This window comes from Falco biarmicus, chromosome Z (genome assembly GCF_023638135.1).
Source record: "Falco biarmicus isolate bFalBia1 chromosome Z, bFalBia1.pri, whole genome shotgun sequence".
Classification (NCBI taxonomy): domain Eukaryota; kingdom Metazoa; phylum Chordata; class Aves; order Falconiformes; family Falconidae; genus Falco; species Falco biarmicus.
In genome coordinates, this window is record NC_079311.1 from 5,882,312 (window position 1) to 5,903,935 (window position 21,624).

General features: G+C 42.8%; 2 long non-coding RNA genes across 2 annotated transcripts; one reads left to right on the top strand and one right to left on the bottom strand.

The window, feature by feature from the left end:
* Window positions 1–2,742: 2,742 nt before the first annotated feature.
* LOC130142747 (uncharacterized) lies at window positions 2,743–17,554 on the bottom strand. The gene is made up of 2 exons (XR_008819497.1): window positions 17,190–17,554; window positions 2,743–2,975 (listed from the first exon to the last, which is right to left on the bottom strand). It is a non-coding gene; the product is annotated as an uncharacterized LOC130142747 (long non-coding RNA).
* Window positions 5,491–19,747, top strand: LOC130142745 (uncharacterized). The gene is made up of 3 exons (XR_008819495.1): window positions 5,491–9,435; window positions 10,076–10,128; window positions 17,838–19,747. It is a non-coding gene; the product is annotated as an uncharacterized LOC130142745 (long non-coding RNA).
* Window positions 19,748–21,624: the final 1,877 nt, after the last annotated feature.

A 21,624-nucleotide genomic window follows, 5' to 3' on the forward strand; every position in this document is an offset into this window, starting at 1 on the left:
GAGAGCTTGAAATTTAAATTGTGACACGACAAAATATGCCGTGATCTGAAACCAACAGGGGGAAGGGGAGGTGAAGGACAAGAGTTGCACCCCTGGCAGCTGCATGCTATCGACTGCATTACCTTGCTGGTTTCACAATATTAAACTCTCCCACTCTTCTCACAGGCAGAAGAGGGGATCCCAAAGAGCTGAGTTTTCTGTTAATCTCCAGAACAAAGATATCCCTGTACTGGTTGAAGTGTTCAAGTATTGCATTACAGAGTTAGATCAGTAATCTGGGGTAACAAATAAGCAGGAAAAGTTCCTCCCTTGAAAGGAAAAAAAACCCCAACAACCAAACCAAAAAACCCCAGAGGAAGTATTCCAGAACTGAGAGGGGGAGGCAGGCTGATCTTGTAGGAATCATTAACTCTGATTCTGCACAGACGCTCTGTAAGAAAAACACATTAAAGCAGGAGACCAAGGGAATTTTCCTTTAAACGTTTCTGAGCATATTATAGAAACACAGTAAATGATAATGCAAGCCTTTCATACCTTCCTCAGGAGCTTGCCTAAAGGCTTAGTGCTGGGCAAGCTCTGAGCAACAGCTTCTCCCTTTAAAAGAAAACTTTTCTTATGGAAATCTTCCTGTGAATTTTGCTGTGGTGATATACAGATTTTACTGTATCTAGTTATTTCTCATGCCAAAAAAAAAAAAAAAAAACCCAAACAAAAAAACCCCAAACAAACCCCACTTCTGTGTCCCAGTTGTGTAATTGCCGGTAGGACTGCACAGCTTACAGTCATCACTCATATCCAAAGCAGACATAATCTTTAAGCTCTAATGCTGCAAAAACATTCACAGACACAGGAAACTATTTCTAGTCAGCAAAGCCCTTAAATAAGTGCTTTTTAAGTACATGTTTGAATTGATGGGAAATGAGTGTATGTCTATATTTAATTAGTATGTGTTCTGCTGCATGGAGTCTTAATTTTCTGACTCCCAGGAATTTTGTTGCCTTTCTTTGTGCTGGTCATGCTATGGAGCAAACAGGGCCAAGTCTTTCTGCTCAGTGGCAAAACCTGCTGGGGGGGTGGGGGGCGGTGAGTGGGGTGGTGAACAAACCTTTCTTCCCCGTGGGCAATACACAGAAGAACAGGGTGGTCAGGGAGACCCATACCTCTGTGCAGAAGGGGCAGCCTTTGAAATCGGGTGCAGTCCAACAGAAGCATAGTGGGCAATTTTGGACAAGAAGGAACCATCTAAGCATATGAACTTCTCTGCCCATACCTACCCCTGCTGAAAAGGGACTTTCTGGGCTCTTGGGTGAACTGCGGGTATCATCGAAGTCAGTTTGGCAGTATGGAGTTAAAATTGGTTTTGGATGCTTTGCAGTGCAGTACCTTCATAGTATATAGTACAATGCAGCAATATATCAGTATATAATATCACATATAACAGCAATAGTAATTAGTAATGTAATATAGTATAGAACAGCAATATAGCACACAGAAAATCTGGCCTTTGAAGAGTTCCTTTTATTTATTTCATTCTTCCGGAGGCAGCTGAGATGAGCGTTGCCCACTGCTGATGCTGCTCCTCTGCCTGGTGAAGCCCTAACCTGAAGCCTGGCTCCACAGGGCGATTGCAACACTGGCTCAGTTGCAAGAGAGTCAGGGTTGTAACAGATGTTTCGCTACTCGCAGCACATGCTACTACATGCTGTGAGAAAGCTTATAAAAGAAGGATGTTTGTTTGATTTTGACTCACCACCATAAATGTTAATACTTTGTGTCACTTCAACTTGTTGCACAACTGGCCTGGTTAGGGATTTACTGTAAAGGCATCAGGATTTTCAGAGCAGATCAGTAGGATGACGTCTGCTGCCAGCATTTGCTGAATTTTAAGTCTCTAGGTGGTGCTCACATGGTTTAAGATTGGGAGATGGGTTTTGCTATTGTTCTAGAAGCATTTTTTTAAAAAAAAAAAAAGAAAATATTCTCTCTGTAGGAAATCCAGTGTTTTAACAGTGTAAGTCCCCCTCTGTTCCTTTTTGCTGTTCCTTCAGGAGGCAAAGACTGAGACGGGAACAGGGCAGCTGGGTGCTCTGACTCAGATGTGCCCAACAGCCACACCTGGATGGGAGGAGGACCTTCACAGTTGGCTTGACTAGCCTAGCCAGACTGAATGCCTCCTGCGGTTCCCTCATCTCGGGCGTTATTGAAAATTTGATAGAGTATAAACATCTTTTTGTTTCTATGAGATGAATAAATCCACAGCCAGATAACTTTCAAACCAAGTGTTACCACAGGGCCTGCCAAGCTGACTAACTCGTTCTCTGTTGTCTAAGATGACTAACCATCACTCTGTTCCTGTAGCAAAGAGCACCAGGATACTTGCTGCCTTTGCTTTTTTCCATGTGAAAGGATCCATCATTTCTCCACAAGAGGCCATTCTCTGTGTTTTGAGGGGCAGAAGAAGCTTTGGCTAATATGGACGTAACCTTTTGTTGTTTGCTGTGTGAAGGAGACCCCATTTCCAGACAAGTTTCACCTAAAGCTCCTTGAATATGTATGTAAATCAGGTGAATGAATGGATGTGCTTCAGGAGTTTGTCACCACTCAGATGCTGACGTAAATAAACTCACTTTTTCAAAAGGTGGGTGAATATATGCCACATTCAAGTGCATAAGTAATGAAAAATGGTAAGTTCAGCAGACATCTTTTAAGGGATGTTTTAGAGAAAGCCACTATAGATAGTGGAAGATTCTACTTTTCACTTTTCTTGGTACATATCCGAAATGTCAATTCGTGTCAGGGATATGTACCCAGGAACAGAAATATGCAGATCATTTTTTTGTTTTGTTTTTCTTTAGAACCTTGTTGAAAGCCCCAGTATATCCATGTCCTGTCTCTACCGTGCAAATGCTTAGTGCTCCAGCATCCTACATCCAAAGTCATCATCCTGCCAGGAACTGCACGGTGAGAGCTTTGATCTGCAAGGGATTAAATTGTATTGAGAGCTTTACAGCAATAAAGTGCCTATGTGCTCAACATAAAATTATGCTAAGTTGACTGATCATGCAGAGGTTTGACTAGACAACTGCTTAAGTTCAGGCATATCCTGCCTTCGCATACATTCCACTATAGCTCGGCCAATACTGTGGACCTGGAGCTACTATTGTAGATTCTGCTTCACCAGCAGTGGTGTAAACAATAAGTCAGAATGTGTGCCCAGTCTGCTGGCAGCAGAATTTTCTCCTGTGTTAACTTCTACTGGCAGGAACATGTAGTGAAAATAGCACATGCAAGAGTGGGCTCATCTGCCCAATTCAGTATGTTATTCTGTTAATTTTCACAGAAAAAAAATCTCATTTTTTATGCTATGTTTCAAAATAATCTTCTATGCAATAAATACATTGAAATAATTGAAATGTAGTTCTCTTGTATGCAGTAAATACATGGCAAATAATTGCAAGGTAATACTCAAGCATTATTGAACTAAATACCTGGGACTAATGCTGTGCTGAAACTGAGAAGACAGTTGTGTAAACTGGCCTAAACGGTAGCCCAATACCCCTAAGAATGGTTTTGGGTGGGTGGGTGGGTGGATTTTAACCAAGTCAAAGTTGTGCTCATGGTAGAGAAAGCATTTTCACAAATACACAAGATCTGGGGACAATTATTAATACCTTTTTTGTTGTTGTTGTTACTGCACTTCAAAATCTTTTTCTTTCTGTGCAAACCCAAAGGCTAATGTGGCATCTGTTGGGTCCTGCCTTCCTGCTCAGCATCCCCAGGAAGGTGAACGCTCTGCTCTTCCTGGAGGTGGTGGCTTCACTCACAGGATTATTTTACCAATGGCTTATACTACAGACCCCCAGAAGGACTTTCCTGGATATCCAGAAAAAATAAATGTATTCTGGGAACTGTGAGCACAGAGCCTGATAGCATAGATTTAAGAACCCTGTTGCCACTCCCTGGCTAAAACTTGCAGCTCGGAGATGGCCCTGGGCCGGGGTGGGTGGGTGTGGGTGGGTGTGGGGGGTGCGGGTATCAAAGCAATGGCTGCTGTCAGAAGTGCAGGGAAGGAATTTTACTGAAACTGTCAGGATTTTCCCCAACTCAGCAGGCAGGCTTTGAATGCAGTGTGGTCATTCCTGTGCTGTAGCACCTCCGATCTGAGCACACAGTGATTTTATCCAGAGATGCTCTAACTTCCAAAAGCTGCCATCTTCAGTTTGGCTCCGTACTCTTCATGCAGAGCAAACAGCAGTATCTGGCCTATCTTTTGATGGTTCAAAGTGTGTGTGAAACACAAGTACGTGTCATGGTGTACACACAGACAGAAAATAATTACAGGATCTAAGGGCTTAATATAAAAAGAAAAATAAATTCCATTTCAATCTGGAAGCTAAAACACTGCAGTCCAGGTTATGAAACAGGTTTCCCTAGAAACTTCTTGGCTCCTGCTTTGCAATTCCTGAACTGAAGTTAAGCGTGTGATTTCCCAGTTTCCAAACTGGAAAGACTCACGCATCCAGGCATGGCATATACAGTTGCCAACAGGGCTGCAAGAGAGGAGGTGTCTGCAATCTCCCTTTGCTCAGCCTCCCTGTGCAGGACCCACTGCGATGTTGCTGCCACAGGTCTGTCTGCTCCCTGGAGTGGGAAAGCAGAGAAGCAAATACAATGATTTTCCTGTCTGGCAAAGTCCGGACAGACTTCTCCATGAGCACTGTATTTCTTTTTGCTGTGGGACAACATGTCCTGGAGTTTGGGGCAGGGCAAGAGGAAAAGAAGGGACAAACAGACAAGAACCTCGCCTGAAATACTTGTTGAGTCCTGATAAAAGGAGATAGCGAGTTGTTCCTCAGTGAGTGCACTCATGTGCTCCTTCCTGCAGGATGATAACGCCGTCAGCCCTGCCACCTCTGCCGAGGCACACAGGCAGTGTCTGCGCTGGTGATTCAAACAGCGCTTCTCTGTTGCTTCAGCCCCAGAATGAGCCCTTTTTGCCTCTGTTCTCCACGAACAGACACCGTTTGCAATGGTTCCTGCAGCAGGAGTCTAAAAATGGCCCACTGACTTACTCCCTGCTGCTGGAGGGGTGGTCCTTCTCCCTGATCTGCCTGCCCAGCACCTCGGTCACTGCTGTGCACCCATATTCCTACCCAAAGACACTCTTTATTCATTTAATTCCTTCTAATAACATTTGCCTCGATAGCAAGTGGGCTTGTGCTCCCTCTTCCTCAGCCAGGCCTCTGTTTGGCATAATGCCAAATGTGAACCTTTTTTTTTTTTTTTTTTTTTCTGTCTTGTGAGAAGGAACCCGTTTCCTTCTTAATTCTTTGTTGTTTTGCGGTTTGTACCTTCAGCTGGCTGAGGTCCTGAGGAGTAATGTCCTAATTCCAGCAAAAGGCACTTGACACCATTCTGAGTTGAGCATTTGCCCACTTTGGCTATTCAGATGGCAAAATGGCTAATGTGTCTCCACCCATGTGAATCCTGGTACCCGGCTATTGTCAGACATTTAGTAAAGCTGGTCTGGCCATTTTAACTGGGACTTTCTGCAAGTTTTGGGACACACATGCTCCCTTGCAGTATCTCAATACTTCTGTCCCAGCAAACAGCGAACCCTTGCCTGCACTGACGTGCGCAGGTGGTGGAAACTCTCCACTCCGATCATTAGATTAGTCTCAAGGTTTAAGAAATGAGTTTGAATTTGGTGGAGCTCCAGAATGCCTGAAACCCTGCCCTTGTTTGTGAGCAGTGCTCTGACTAGCTGTCTGCTGTATGAAAGGCAAGGTGTCTACAGCTTCGGCCACCCCTTTTGTGTGCTCTGGGCAGATCCTTGGAAGAGTGAGAGTAGGTACTTCTGGCAGAAAAAATTATAGCTGGAGAGCAGAAGCAAAGAGGAGAAACTTCTGAGCACTTCCTTGTCTTCATTTTCTCTTGCTTTCCACCACCCAGTTGCTTCCCACTATTTCCATAAGTGTGATGCTCTGCCTTCTGATGCAGCACGGTGCACCGATTCTGCACCCTTAAGGAAAGTGCTGCAATCCTTCTCCAAGGACCCTGTGCCTACAGCTTTTAGCTTCTTGCATCTTGAGAGCCAAATTTAACAAGAATAATTTTACTTTGTGTGGCTAAGGGGCTTTTCAGAGAGAAGAGTCCATCAACTGCTTAAATTCAGTTTTCCTGGCAGAAGACCTCCATTGCATATGAGAAGACCTCTAATCCTGGTCCTTAGTGGACTAAGGGTTAGGGTAAGGCCTGACCTACTGCAGCGGTGTGGACCACTACTTTATCACCAGCTGGGAAGGAGTCTGCCCACTTTAAAAATCACGCTTTGCTGTGGAGAGCAGAGCAAGAACGAACAGGGCAAATGCCAGGCAGCTACTAGCAAGCCTTCTGACTTGCAAATGGAATGGCTCATTACAAACACTGGGAGATTAATATTAAAGATAATCCTCTGAGCATGGAAAAGAATCCCATGTAGCCTCAGGAGATGGACAGCTAAATCCTTGGAGCCAGTATACACAGTTATGCCATCCAACCTCCGGGACACAGACCTTGTTTTTGAAAGCAGCATGCTCTAGAGGAGAAAACAAATGGAAAAACAATAACATCTTGCTTTCCTAACCCAGAAAAGGAGCCTTGAATGTTCATGAAACCAACCTTTTATTGCAAAGGAAACAGAAGCTGAGATTTTTCTGCCTCTCATAAATCTCAGACTAACATGATTAAAAATATCTTAGCTTTCTGAAACTGTGTGAATTAGTGAAGAGACAGTGTGCATTTCTATTCATCTCTTCTCTGTTTATATTTAAATACTCTCAAAAATACTGTTAGAATTAGTCTTTTTTTTCCCCCCCAGAAGTACTAGCCAACAAGAGGCAGTGTTTTACACATCACATGAAGTAAGTTAACATCTACATCATAAAACACAAAGTTAGTGCCTGTAGACCACAAGCATTCCAAATTCATTACTTCTAATTGAACTGCTTGTTACTTATTTTAATCTGATATCTACTCTAGAAGGAAAATAGTCATGTTGAAACTAATTAAAGCTTTTTTCTTCTTCTTTTTTTGTCTTATATGAGTTTTACATTAGTGGTGGCAATAATGTTTTGCTCAAAAGTAGGTCCATTATTTCTGGTTTTCCTAGGGGAGAGAGAAATAAAGACACATGCTTAATTCCTTGTAATGCAGAGAGAGGTTCTGTGTTGTGAATAGTTCAGCATTTTATGAATTGTCTTAAATAAATAAATGAGATTTTAAACAAATAATACTTCTTGGATTCGGGAGGGAGGATTTGCAAGTGAGATGTTTGCACATCTACACTCTTACAGAAAGAATCCAAAGAGCGGGAAAGCAGGGGGGATGTTTATTCCCCTTAAGTATGAAGAAGAAAAGTGTCTTCCTGGTAAGACCCATTCTAGGCCAAAACTGAAAACACAGAAAACAAATCAGTGACAGTGGGTGTCATTGTCTTAACTTGATTATTAACAGCTGCAGGATTTCGCCTGGGGTGGCTGTTGTCATTTGCACTGGCAGGGTACAGTCAGCAGTGACTGCTCTACTGCTTCTCAAGTCAAATGCTGATTCAGTGGCTCCCAGACAATGTTTCTTAACATCAGATTTCACTGGATAGAATTTATAGTTTTTATTTACAGACATGCATGCAAATCTGCCATCAACTAGCTGCCTTGTGCTGCGAACAAAAATTTTATTTTTGGTTGGCAGGTGGATGAACCGAACCTCCAGCTCTCCCGTAAAAACCAGGAATACAACACTGTTCGGGTCGGTGTGAGACTGGGGTGTGTGCAATCCCAGCAAAGACAGCGGGATGCAGCAACTGACACACCAGCTTTAGAAAGCCTGTACTTGGTGGTGGCTGGCTGTTCATGCTGCTCTGTGAGCTTGCGCTCAGCCGCCTGCCTGCATCCTGTGCACTGGGTACCCTTGGTCTCAGACATGACACCTGGCAGCTGTCCCTCCTGCTCAGCTCAGAAGGCACTCATGGGCAGAGGTGCCACCAGCAATGCAGATGCAGATGCCGGACCCAGCGCACTCACAGCCCTTGAGCTGTAGCCCACGGGCTTCTTCGTGCTCTTGCCTGCTACCCCCTGTGGTGTCTCAGCATTAATGAATGCACTTCACGCTTACCTGCCCTTGGCTTTCCACTACAGAGATCAGGGTGTATCTGAAACTATTGCTTTTATTTCTGGTGAGGACTTAATTAACGTGATGCTCGCCATCCACTCCCCACATGCACTAGACACACAGACAGAGCACAAGTGCCCCTCCGGGAGGTATTTGCATACAGCAGAGACAAAATAGATTTGGCTTCTGTCACCTCCTTTGCCCAGAGTCTCACTTCCCCCTTCTCCTGTTGCCACAGTGACAGCCCTAGGGGATGCCCAGATGATGACTTGGAACTTCTGCCACTCCCAGTCCTTGGGAATGTGTTATCTTTGTGCTTATCTTTGCTCTAGAATCATGCTGTAGGGATGGTCTTCTTCAAGAGGACTGTTGCTGGCATCCAGATTGCAGGTCTAGGTGGGACAGAGATAAAACATTGCCATGCCCACACTTCTAGTGTCTTGAGGGTGGAGATCCTGAAGAAGAACCGGTTGCATCTGATCAAACCCAGCTTTACAGCTTCTGTTTATGCAGTCTCATGGATCATGCAAGTTCCAGCTACGTCTGGAAGAAAAGCGGTTCATTGTTTGGACCCTCAGGACATGCCTATGACTATCACGTTAGGAAAGAGCTTTGGAAACTGTTCTGGCACAAGGTGAGAAAGGGAGAGGACATGGCAAGTTCTAGGTCTGGGCTCCTGAGGCCCAACAGATAAGGAGAGAGAACAGGGCAGCTTGTTGGTGTCCTGGGATCTTTCCAGGTCTTAGCTTTAGCCCATACCAAGGAGCCCTCGGTGAATTGCACAACCTGGATCACCTGGGCCCACGGCAGCCCAGGATCAGCAAAATCTGATCTGACTTCCTTGCAAGCAGGACCTGCAGAGCACATGGATGTGAAGCTGCCATACCTTTGCTCAGCCAGGTTACATACACAATAAAGGTGGCCTACAGCCTTGTGATACAATGCTCATCCCTGACTGTTCAGTTAATTTGCCTCTGAGGCCATAAAGATAGCTCTGTTTGATTCTCAGAGGTTGTTTCATGCTTGTTTTTGTTTCTGGATTAAACTTTAACTGGTTTCCAGGGATGCTGCGAGGGCTGGAGAGAGCCACGCTTCTAGCTGTGTTTCAGGCTTTCAAGTTTGGGGCAGAAAATCTGCCCACGACCACATGGATTCCTTCTTCACTTTACTCTTTTTCTTCAGTTTTTTACAGGACAGCCCAGGAGGGTTGCCCCCATGTAACAGCGCTTTCTTTTCACTGCTCACCTGCTTTTTGTTGAGCTGAAGGGAGCTTTGGCTGCCAGACAGGTACGTAGGCTCTGTGATGCACGCTGGACAACTGGTGTGTGCACCACACAAGTCAGAGGTGGGCAGCACGTGTGTTGCAAAGGGCTGCGGTGGCAGGTGGTGAGTTGGAGCCTGCGCCTTGCCTGCTACAGCTGCCAGCTGTAGGAAGGACACAACTGGTTTGAGCTCTCAAGCTCCGTGAATTCAGACTTCAGCTTCTTCCAGCGACACTGTTTTTCTTAAGTTCCAAAAAATTGAAGATTTTGCCTTACTCAGGCAAAGGTTCCAGGGTATCAGTGTTGTCAGTTTGTATAAAAATCAAAACAGCGGTTTGTATTACTGGTAACGCCAAAGCAACTGTGTTGCTGTTTATAAGCAAGGGGAATGTGAAGCTTTTTCTGTGCATCAGGAAGCTGGAAAGATACACTAAAGATACGCCTATTATCAATGTCTGATTAAATGTCTCTCTCGCTCTGCTGCACTATCTTTACATATGACCTGTACATGCCAGAATGCCTGATCTTCATTAAAAAAAAACAGGCTTAACAATGTTAAAGGAGGAGGAAAGGAAATGTTATAGATAACACACCAAGTTCTTTTTTTTTTTTTTTTTTTTGTGTGTGTGTGTGTGTGTGGTTGTGACCTTTTTCTTCTTTCATAGATAACTGCACCATTGTTGAAGCAAGCACTGAACACTGCTGCATTTCATCCTATGTGAGTACAGGGTCTTTAATGTCATCTAAAGATCAAGGTTATATTTTTTGCTTGGAGGTAATCTAATAATATTTGTCTGGACTTTGTGATTGGATAGGAAGGGAGAGGTTATCTATACACATGCGTTTGTCTGAAAATGAATGCTTTTTCCCATGGAAAGCAGCCTGAATATTCAATCATTAATTTCCAAAACAAACAACCCAAAAGAATTTGGCTTGTGCCTTCCATATGTATCTACTGGGATTTAGTCAGAATTAACTGCGTATACAGGCACACCACGTGACACTTGGCTGCAGTTTCCATTTGGCTGACAATTTTTCATTTTGAAGCAGCACCCAGTGTGCGCGGAAGGGTCACGGTGCCACAGGGGTGTGATGATGATGATGGGGAGCAAGACACCTTGACAGTCCCTTGTGCTAACCTGTTGCACAGCAGCATGCCTCCTCTAGGGTTTCAGCCAGGTACTGCTCTGCTCTCCTGCTCTTTGCTCAAATGCTGCTGCTGCTTAAGGAATTGATTGAGAGCAGATGCCTGCTGAGCATGAAAATGATCAACTTGCTGTGATGGAGGAACCCCAGTAAAAGCAACCAACAGTTTTGGGACATAGTGGCCTTTGCAGGGGTACGGACTCCATCGCCGCTTCTTTGCAGACTCAGGATAAATTTGTATACAGCATAGTATGAACATTAGCATGTCAGGCACGCCAGCAGTTGTACAAATAAGGGGTTAAATCCATGTTTGAAATGGGTGAATCAAAGTAATTTGAAGCAATGTGCTTCCCCCCCACCCAGATAAAATATTACTAATGCTACATGATGAATTTTCAAATTCAAAGAAACTATCCAACATCTGTTAAGTCCACACTGAAACAAAAGTAATGAAACTTCCTACCTGCCTCAATTAGGCTTTCCAATAGCCCCATCACTCTCGTAATTAAATGATTCCTTGTTTCTCAAACTGTACCAGCCACTGCCAAATAAAATACAACCATTTAATCACATTAAATTAGAGCTATAATAATATTAGTCATTGCCTAATAGCCTTTTTTAAGCCACTAGGAAAGTAAAGTCTTGCCAAGAAGACTGTTACCCTTCCACAGTATAAATCAATAAATCATAATTGTACTGTGTACCTTGACCTCTTTTCTACCACACTGTGGAAACCAAACGGCAGGAAGCCAGAGACTGCTTAAGTAATTTAAAACAATTTGTAAACTATAATTAAAGGGACTGCTTGGGCCTATTAATTAGTAAATAATTCATAATCTCAAAAGTATTCAAATGTGCTCAATTTCAGTGAAATATACCAAGTGGAGCAATCTGATAACACGGCTGCTACCATCAGGGCTGTAAAAGACCATGTTCTTTCCAACTGTTTCTGTTAATGTTTGAACATAAATTGGTGAACACATGCTAGAAAGTAATTATCAACTGCAACCATTCCACCAGAGCTAGACGCGTCATAAATTATGGCTAGCCAGAAGTCCTTAATTTTTAACCACTAATTACTGATATTTTCACCAATATTCCCAAACTCGTATTTCTGCAGACACAAGTCAGAGCTTTTTTACCCCTCTTCTTTGCTCTAAATGAGCTGCTTTCTGGCGGTGCTGCTTCACTGCTTTGCTTTCGTTTTGTCAAGTCAGTGGTGGGAAATCACCAACGCTGGACTCCTGGAGCCGCGTCTGTGCTGTGGGTATTTACAGCAGGGCAGGGCACATTCTCTGGGATAACAGTGCTGGTTGGGTTAGAAAGGATTTAGAAAGGATGGGGATTTAGAAGGAATTTTTATGTGATCCTCAAAACACCGGCTGAACCCTTCAGATTGCCACCCCCCTCCCCTGGAACAGCTTAAGTGACATTTCTCTGTAGGTGCCCTGAAGTGCTCCCTGGGATGGTCCAAGCCCTGGGTGCATGTGAGTGGCCATCAGCTTTTACCGACCATAGCAGAAAAGCCGACACAGCGACCCAGCTGTGGCTGGACTGTGTCTGTTAAACACCACGGCTGGTGCCGTGCAAGGACTGGCATGCCAGCCCCAGGAAACTGCAAGTCAAGAGTGAAGCGCTTACAAGGAGGAAGTGCATCAAAGAATAATATAAATGCTTTCCAGGAATGCTTATGTAGGTTAGACATTTCAAGGAAAAGAGAAAAGAAAAAAAAAAAAAAAAAAAGCAACAAAGTAAGTGCAAACCACAGGGGAGAATAACAGCATTTCTGGAAAAAAATTGTTTCGGAGGATTATTTATTGCGTGCTTTCTTACTTGTCTAATTATCAATATGATGTGCTGCATTCATGTATATATATATATTAAAATAAATTATAAATACTCACTAAAGGAAGAAAAAAGCTCGGATCTTGTAGGAGGGAACAGTCTGAGAGGAAAGTTGATTGGCTAGATTGTTACTACTTAAAAACAATTCTAATAATATTTATAGAGTTTAATGAATATTTATATTCTTTGTTTTTTCCTGATGGATCCTTGGGTCAAGACAAGCTTATATCTTACATCACTACTGAGTCACTGTTCATTTTCCCATAAGTAACAGCAGGGTCTGTTCTACTTCTCTGGGGATAACTTCCTCCTCTAATGCACTTGTCCCTTTTAGAAAAAACACTTGGGGTGAGGAGGATTCAGTCAATTCTTGGTGATCTTACCAAAATTCCCCCCCACCTAAAACCAACACTCATCTATAAATCCTTAGTTGGACCTTACCTGACTCTTGGTGTCATAGAAGGTGCCTGTGGGCACATTTTCCACCTGGTTTTCATATTGGGGCTAGAAATGCCATCAGCTGATGCAATGAGTGTAGCGGCCATTGCGATCGCAGGTTCATCGTTGCATTTTCAACTGCAGCAGGCTGCGGTCAGGGAGCCCCAGCAAACACACTATGCAACAAAGGTCTCAAAGCACACACACGTGTAGGAAAGAGCAAAAGTAGTTTGCACAGGGAGTTTCAAAAATGGGTGCTGTGCAAACTACCTGTTAGACAAATGCCTCCAAAGTGTGGGCATTCAACTTTCCTGGTCCCAGGGAAAATGGGCATCGGTCTTCATCTCGACCTGGCACAAGCCCAGCCGCCTCCCTGCACTCGCACCCCAGGAAACTGTCGGAGGAAAGAGGCAAGTCCACCTGAGAAAAACTCCTCATTTAGTTGTGTCCTCGCATGTGGATGTCTGTGGAAATACCTCGGTTAATGCCTGTGCCAGTCACTGAAAGCTGCAAGGGCAAAATGACCCATCCGCGTGGCCACAAGGTGCTTTGTAACTTCACGGCAGCTCTGACCCAGACCCCTCAGGGAGGCAGGGGGTGAAGCTCAGGCAGGTCGGGGATGCTAAAGCAGCCTGACAAGACCAAAAATGTGCATCTGGTGTACGTACACCAAAAATCTTTGACGCTAACCCATGCTTATTAACATTAGCCGATGATTTAAAATGGTGTCATTAAAATTTAAAGTTTCAGAGGAGGAATGCTGTCTGTGAGGGGCTGGAGATACCGTGTGCTGCTCCATCCAGGCACATTTTTTCTGGTTGTGTTTGGAATTTAGCAGCATTCTGCTTTGGGAATTTGCAGTAAATAGGACATGTCAGTATATTTATGTAAGATTGGAGATAAAGTGTTGTTGCAAGCTAGAAAGTGGTAGAATGTGAATCTGGAGCACAATATTCACAGAAAAAATGAAGTTTAAAAAAGTATGTGTAACCAGCTTTCCTCCTCGGTGGGCAGAGCCCACAGTGAATCAGGATATTTTTTTTCCTTCTAAAGAGGCAAGTTTTTCACATTTTCACAGCATCAGATGGTACATCAGGAATCCATGATTAAAAAAAAAGAAAAGGCCCAGCTTCAGGTGAACAAAATGATTGCTTTCTTCAGGTACACGGCTTGTTTATTTTTCCTCTAGAAAAAAGTGTCAGTTGCTTTATATTTCTGGTGACTTTGTCAGTTGGACATGACAGGAAAGAGCACCTCCCCACAGCTGAAGGTGCCATGCGAGGAATAAAATTTTATTATCCTAGAGCTAGAAATGAGAATGTGGCTGTTGTTTGGGACCTTGAGACAGCTCTTGAGACAAATTTTTTACTGGAGGAAGATATCTGGAGAGCTCAGCTAGGCTTAATGAACAAATTAAAAAGGAAGGCCTAAGAAAGTTGAAAATTCAACTGATGTAAAATATCGCTGCTTACAACTTGCTCTGCTGCTTACAACAACAATCCTGCTCTGTGTATCAAGTAGAAAATTGTTTCTGTTTAGCCAAGTAGTGAGTTTGACCCAAATGAAGGATAACAGAGGGATTCAACTTGCTCTAGCTGGAGATGTCCTTGCTCATTGAGGAGGGTTGGACTAGATAAACTTCAAAGGTCCCTTCCAACCCAAACCATTTCATGACTCTATGTTTCTGTCTTTGCTTGTCTTTGATTTGTTTGATTCTTGCTTTAAGAAAGAAATGAAAGAAAATTTCAGCTACCTGAAATTGTTCATGGGAGGATTCTTTGCTTGGCTTTTCCCCCTGCACTGTCCCACACTTTGTTTTACATAAACTTATAAATGTTTATACTAAATGAGTACACAGCGATACGTTTTTTCTTAGCCTTGTGCATATGCTGGGCTTTTACTACAACAAAATTCTTCTTACTGATAGCTGTGTAGGAAGACTTACGGCTCCAGTTGTAATAGTATATGCTTACACCTATCTATTCAATTTTAGAATAAAGGAAATTGAAGTTCTTAATAGTTAATTGTTTTATATTTATATATACAATCCAGTGTGTGTATGTGTGTGTACACCCACTCACACGCACGCATATATAAAATGACATTGCTTCCCAGCTTTGGCAGATCTGCTGGGCTCATACTGCGTGCTCATTCTTCATATGCTATATGTTTTCTCTGTGTGTGGTTTTAAATGAAAATATTCTATTACCTTTTAAAAAAATAACTCAGCCACTTGGAATAACATTTGTTGTCTAGTAGAAATCTTGGTGTGCAGGTTTTTTGAGCTTTCTTTTTAAAAAAAAAAAGTGTGAGAGAGAGAGAGAGTAATAGTTATTAAGAAATTTTCCAATAATTGTTTTTGTTATTGCAGGAAGTTAGCTCACTGCCCAATAGGAAATAATCACTCAGCCAAGCATAAGACCATTAATAAGCAAACTAAATAAGCTGCTCATGAGTCAGTGTATCTCTTTCTCTTTTTTTTTCCCTTTTTCTTTTCTTTTTTTTTTTTTTTTTTTTGCAAATCAGATGTGCAACTCTTAGTCCCATTGAACAGCTTAATTTGCGAGGTTAACTGCACGCGCATTTTAGCATGTGTATATGTAGTAGCAGATCCTGAGGCAGCAGGACATCACTTACACTGGCAGGAGTGCAGCATGTTGACTTCACAGCTGACCAAGTAAAGAAACATGCAAAAATTCAGGCCTGATCTGAGCCAGCAGAACAGTTTTCCTAATGACTTAAATAGGAGCAAAGACTTGAAGGTGGTTAGTCTAGAATTACAGATAAATTTCACACTATAGCTGGCCCTATGGTAGCAAACAACTCATTAGTCTCTACATGGCTGAAAGAGACCTTTGTTTTGCTACTATACGCATGGAGCACATCGCTGTTCCTCTGTATTCAGGCTGCTAAACATTATTGCTTTCTCAGACTGAAAGGTTTATTACTTGCAAAAAACCCTAATATACTAGTGCCGTTGTGTTTATAAACCAAAAATTTATTAATACTTTATTTGACAGTTGTGCTCCCACAAGTAACCAGTCAAAGTAAAGTGTTGATGAGTGATCCTTAGATTAAAACGTGTTTGCATTTGGTGAGCACGTACAAATGACACACACCCGTGTAGACAGAAAGGTCAGTTAATGAACAACTTCCTACAAACGAACCTCTGCTCACACTGTCTGTTAGGCCAGCCAGTACTTCAACCATCCTTGTTGTGTACTGGGGACGCTGCTGATTCCAGAGCAAAAATTTACTACCTAACAACTAAACCTCTACATTTAAGGGATTCTTGCTGGATATGTTGTGAATGATGACAGCGTTTTATTTTCTCACTTCAGACCCTTGCTCAGTTCTGTAAACTTGTTAATTATCAGGGTCAAGTTGTGCTTGTCAGAAGCAGTGTGTTTATACCATAAGCAGTTACTTCATAAATTGTGAAGCTTTGGGGGATTCAGCGCCCCAGGGCATTCAGCATTTTGCAGCTGAAGGGCTGAGGGACTGCATTAGGTGTTCAGTGTACCACGGGAAGAGAAGGAAGAGCAGACTGCTTGCTTTCCTTTCCTTAGACTATGCGAGCAAATTTTGCAGTGGAGTCCATGGGAGAGGGTGGAAAAAGAGTTTGGGAAATGTATTATAGAGTATCTGAAAAGAAATATGGAAGAAGACCTGTAAGTCAGTACTGTTCTCAGGAAACGTCTTAGGTGACAAAACCAAATTATAATAGGTTAGCCCTCCGCTGAAAAAAAAAAAAATGATGGGAAAATTCAGAGTCCACAGGCAGCCTGAGAAGTCGAACAACACTAGAGGAAGACACTTGCTATGGAAGTCCTCTGCCAAGTATTTTGGGCTTGCCCGTGTGTAGTAGTACTGGCTACGCATTATGTAGCTGTTCTTGGCCTTTCTCCCTGCCAGCCCTGACTTTGCTAGGCAGAAAATTTACTCCCCTGTGTGCGCATGCCTGCCCACCCAGACCCTGGCCCCTGCGTGCCGCCTCTGCCAGGCGTCCATGTCCACGCCGCGTATGGAGGGACTGAGCAAGGCACGACTCGGGAACAGGCACTGTGTATTACGATGTTGAACACCACATGTCTAAGGAGCTGGCAGATGAAGCAGTTTGTCATTCAGCTGTGATTTATTTCTTTCAAAACGCTGCGCTCGTTTTTGAATTAATGACTGAGGAGGCTATCACTATGCTTCAGCATCTAATTTTGAACTCTTGCTAGCTCTGAGAATTAATGCTTTCTGTTGTTTTAAAGCAGTCTTGGAAGACCTGTTTAATGCAACGCTTTTAGCTGTATTGGCTTCCAAACCAATCCATGTGAAACATATTATGTGCGCCCCGCATACCTGAGCAACTGGGGATCCCGTATGAAACAACATCTCCGACAGCGACGCCGGCACAGCCAAACCACCTTTCAGTACGATCTGACAGGATTTTCCAGGGTGCTCAGTGATCTGTAGACGCTCAGTAGCATTCAGTGCCGTCTGGATATTTCTTGGCATCCGGAGGTGTCTGCTCTGTGGTAATGCAGCCATAATGTCACGCAAGAGTGCCTTAAGTACGCTAATATTCCTTGCCAAGCCGTTAGCTCTGTTCTAAGGTCCTTTTAAGAGGTGGCAGCGGTGCCCGCAGCTGCAGCACGAGCCCGTGCACTTCTGTTGTCACTTTTTCTCTCTTCCAGCAGAGGAGGGTGAACCTGAAAGAGTTTGACCTCTGCTTGGTGACAGCCCGTTATGGCTGAGCATGAACTCCTCCCGCTGACCCTGTCCTCCTCCTTGGATTCCAGGGGTGGAATCCTGATGGCATCGTATTATTTTTTTGGCTGTCAGCCTTTACATTTGCCATCCTGCTGAAGGAAGCCTTCACATTTGTCAGCATCAGCCTTAAAGAGGCAGCTGAAATTATTTGTCTGAAGCATGTACTCTCTCTGGACTAAATGCAAAGATAAGGTCATTTGTTTATATATAAATCTATTTTTTTTTTTCCCCGCCCAGAAATCTGTACTCCAGGAATTCAGCAGTCCTCTGAGACAGCCTTTCCCGGCCTCCTGTGGCCAAGCTTCCACAAAACGGAGCACATCTATCACCTGATCCCGCTGTGGAGAGGCTGCTGGTGAGGGATTTGCTCTCTGAAGCATCCCCTGGCCTCTGCTACTTCCAGGGAAAAGCTGTCAAGATAATACCTGCTGTGATCAGAGCCCTGCCAGCCATTTACCATTATAGGAGGTTGGGTCTGTGCAGCATTAGGTGAACCAAAACAGCAACCTGCAACAATGTGGGCTTAAGCTTCATGGTGACATAAAATTTTGCAGAAAGCTGCGTCTGGGAGCGTGGTGCCGTGTCTGTCTGTTGGCAGGGTGGAAGCCAAAAAAGAAACGACAGCAGGCTGGTGTCCTGTGAGGCAAAGCTGTGTCATCTGTGTGCAAAATGCAGTAGCATGTTGGCTAGCACAGTGGTATCTGATTGCATTTTGAATTGCACCTCCTAGGAGACAGAGAAGCTGGTAGTTTGCATGGGCAACTTCTTGACACTGAGGGTATGATTTTGTATAGAGAGTTAATACTTTTCCTGAGGAAGGAGGTGGGGAGATGGGGAAAGTCCTTACAAAATTTTTTGCTGTTGCTGTTCTTAAAGCCTGAGAAAACAACTTGTTTTTTTTCTGAAAAGTGTGAATTTGTTGAAATAGTCATTACCTTGTCACTTCCCAGTGAGCTGGGATGGCACAATTGCTCCATTGCTTCTTTGCATCAACTGCCTAATTGGTTTCTATTGTGATATAGATCACTTATATACAGCCTTCATACGACCCCCAAAATAGGTTTCTGTATTTAAATACATACTGCCATGCTGGCTTGCACTATGCTATAGGCAGGCAGGAATTCAGCAGGCAGAGCAATTGTTCACAGGTCTTTTGGGGTGGGTTTTTTTTGTGTTCAGAGAAGCCTCCAGTCCCATTGCTTAGCAGATAGCAACGCTGAGTCACACACAGCTTTTGTCCACACACCAGCATCATTGCTGCATACCAGCCTGGCACTTTGGCCAATCAGTTCTTCTTCTGTATCCTTTTTACTGGGCAATGACATCAAATCAAAACTTTTTTTCTGTGCAAAGGCAGGACCTTGTCCTTCTGCATCTTCCTGTATTTTCTACATTTCCATTTTCCCACACATCAAGGGAGGTTTCATTTCACAATTTCTACTCCAGAACAGCCTTCAGTGACAGACACCCAGTCTTCAGTGGGTAGACACTGCCATGATGGAGATCAGCACAAATGAAACCTTACAGGGTTTAGTCATGAGTATGGGTTTTAAATTGGAAGATGAACTTTCAGACCAATATATCTCTTCATTTTTCACCGCAAATAGGACTGTGCCACAGAATCATAAACTGTTGTAGGGGCTTAAGGTTAATTAATGGATAACAGGTCTTGTATCAAATTCGAACCCTGATATACGTGTTCATGCTTTGATTTAGGGCTAGATTTTGCTATTGAATCCCACACTTCAACAGAAATAGCACATGAAAATCCAGCGTTCAAATGCGGTTTTCTTCAACCAGCTTTTTGAAACAAGCCCCAATTCCCTTTTAACTTCTTAAGAATAAATAAGCCTAAAAGGTAACAATTTTCTTTCAGAAACACAAAACAGCAGGAGTTAATTTTATTCTCGGTTATTATGGTGTTCTGCTGAAATAACAGTGAAGCGGTGCTGTACTTTTCCCAGCTTGGAGAGTAAGATCTGTCCCCAGGAGCTTAGAAAATGCCTACTTTTTCCAAACTGCTAAAACTGTCGGTGTGGTGGGTTGTCTTCTTTTTTTTTTTGTTTTTTTGTTTTTGTGAGCGTAGGGGAGGAGATCAGGGAATAAAAGAATGGATTAATCCAGAGCAGCCCATGGACAATACGCACTAACCAAACCTGTTTAGCTTTTATTTAAATAGTTTAAATAATTATCAACAATAAAATTATTGTAAGTGTTTTCCAACTGCGCCCCACCCCACCCCCCTTCCCAATTTTAGCCAGTGCATTTTTTTTTGAGCTGACAACACGGATCTATTTCTATTTCAAAATGCTTGCTATAATATCCCTCTCTTGATATCCCTCTCTTGTCCTGTATTTGCTGAGCCTGGGATAGCCACTATCTGTACTATCCCCAGCCTGGCTGAGCCAGGGAGGTTATTAACCCTTTAGTTTGATCTCCAGGGTGGCAGCCTGCTCAGCATCTACAGAGTTATGGTGTACTTTCCCAAATGATTAATGTACTTTCCCAAATGATATCTGGACAACTTCATCGGGAGCAGATGTCACCCATCTGATATATAAGGTAATTTTAGCATTTTTCTTAAACTGGCTGCCCAGATTGTTTTGATGGAAATGAAATAGCAAGCTTACCATGCGGTGCTGCTCCATGTGAAATGCCTTTTCTTATTTTCTGTTGTTGGCCATAATCTTTTTCTGGTATTGACTTGCTCTCCATATCATGCAAGTTTAATGCTTGAGAAACGTGAAAGATGATGCAGAAAGTTTAAGGAAGAAAAGGACATGTTTTTCTTCTTTACCAAAACTAAAGAATCTAAATTTGAATACTATGTTAACCTTAGATTTTATGCAGTGTGTAGAGTAGAAGTCTGAATACATGGCATATAAAGTTTACCACCAGTATATGATAAAATTATGTTCAGATCCTTTCCATATATCTTCTGAAACCCGTTGGTTTTGATAATTTTTTTAAGATGGTAATTAGTAGAGGGTATTCTGTATGCTAGCTTTATTACTTGGCCATAGACAGTCAACCCTGTCGAACTTTAAGATGAAACTCCTAAAGAGCTGAAGTCACTGGGACACAAAGGTGTGCCAGTTTGCTCCGATGGCTGAAAATTTAGTCACACAAGTTCCACTAACTGAATGGGGACCACTGCTGCTAAATGTAAGCTGGAACAGAATCCTTTTTTCCCTCTCTGTTTTTGATGTACCATGGAAAATAATCTTTTCCAATTAAAAGATTATCTTTCCCAGTAGTCCTCACAGAAGATACAGAAAATTATTTTATCCAGTGCCTGAGTTATCCAAACTTGTGTAAGTGTCCATATTTTATTTTCAGGCTGTAAAATGTCTCAGATATTGTCAAGAGATTATCAAGAGATTATCAAGATGCAAACAAATTCCTGCAACCTTTCTCTGAAAAGAAGAGCTGACCTTCGTGTACCTGCTAATGATCAGGGACAGCCTTATTACTTCCAATTTTCTGGTAAATAGCAGATTATTTGCAGATACAAAGATGGTTTTCACTTTAACACTTCTGACATATTTTGTTGACAGAACCTTGATAGCTGGGATTTGACAAATGATCTCTGTCCTGATTTTCCTTCCCTTGGAGGATTTAAACACCTTCAGCTCCCCATGCAGCTAATGAGGGCTGTGAGGTCTCTGTACCTTGGAGATGATCAGGCCAGTGCTGTTTTCTAATGAGGCTTTGCTGCCTTTGAATAACAGAGCTTAACACGAAAAATCAATACATTAAAGACTAAGTCTACAAATGCTTTGCAATCATGCAACCTTAACCAAACTTCAGGCAAACAAGCATGTGTGGTATTCAAATTTCCATTAGTCACTTAGAGTGGAAAAACTGACGTGATTGTCAATTAGTGGGTTGGGAGATCCAGCTTATTTAACCAAGAAACCACAGCGTAGCGTTAGGATCCTTAGTTAAAACAAATGTCTCATTACAAAGGTACTTTGATATTTCTTGTGTTTATGTAAGATCAGTCATCATTCAGGTACTGAAA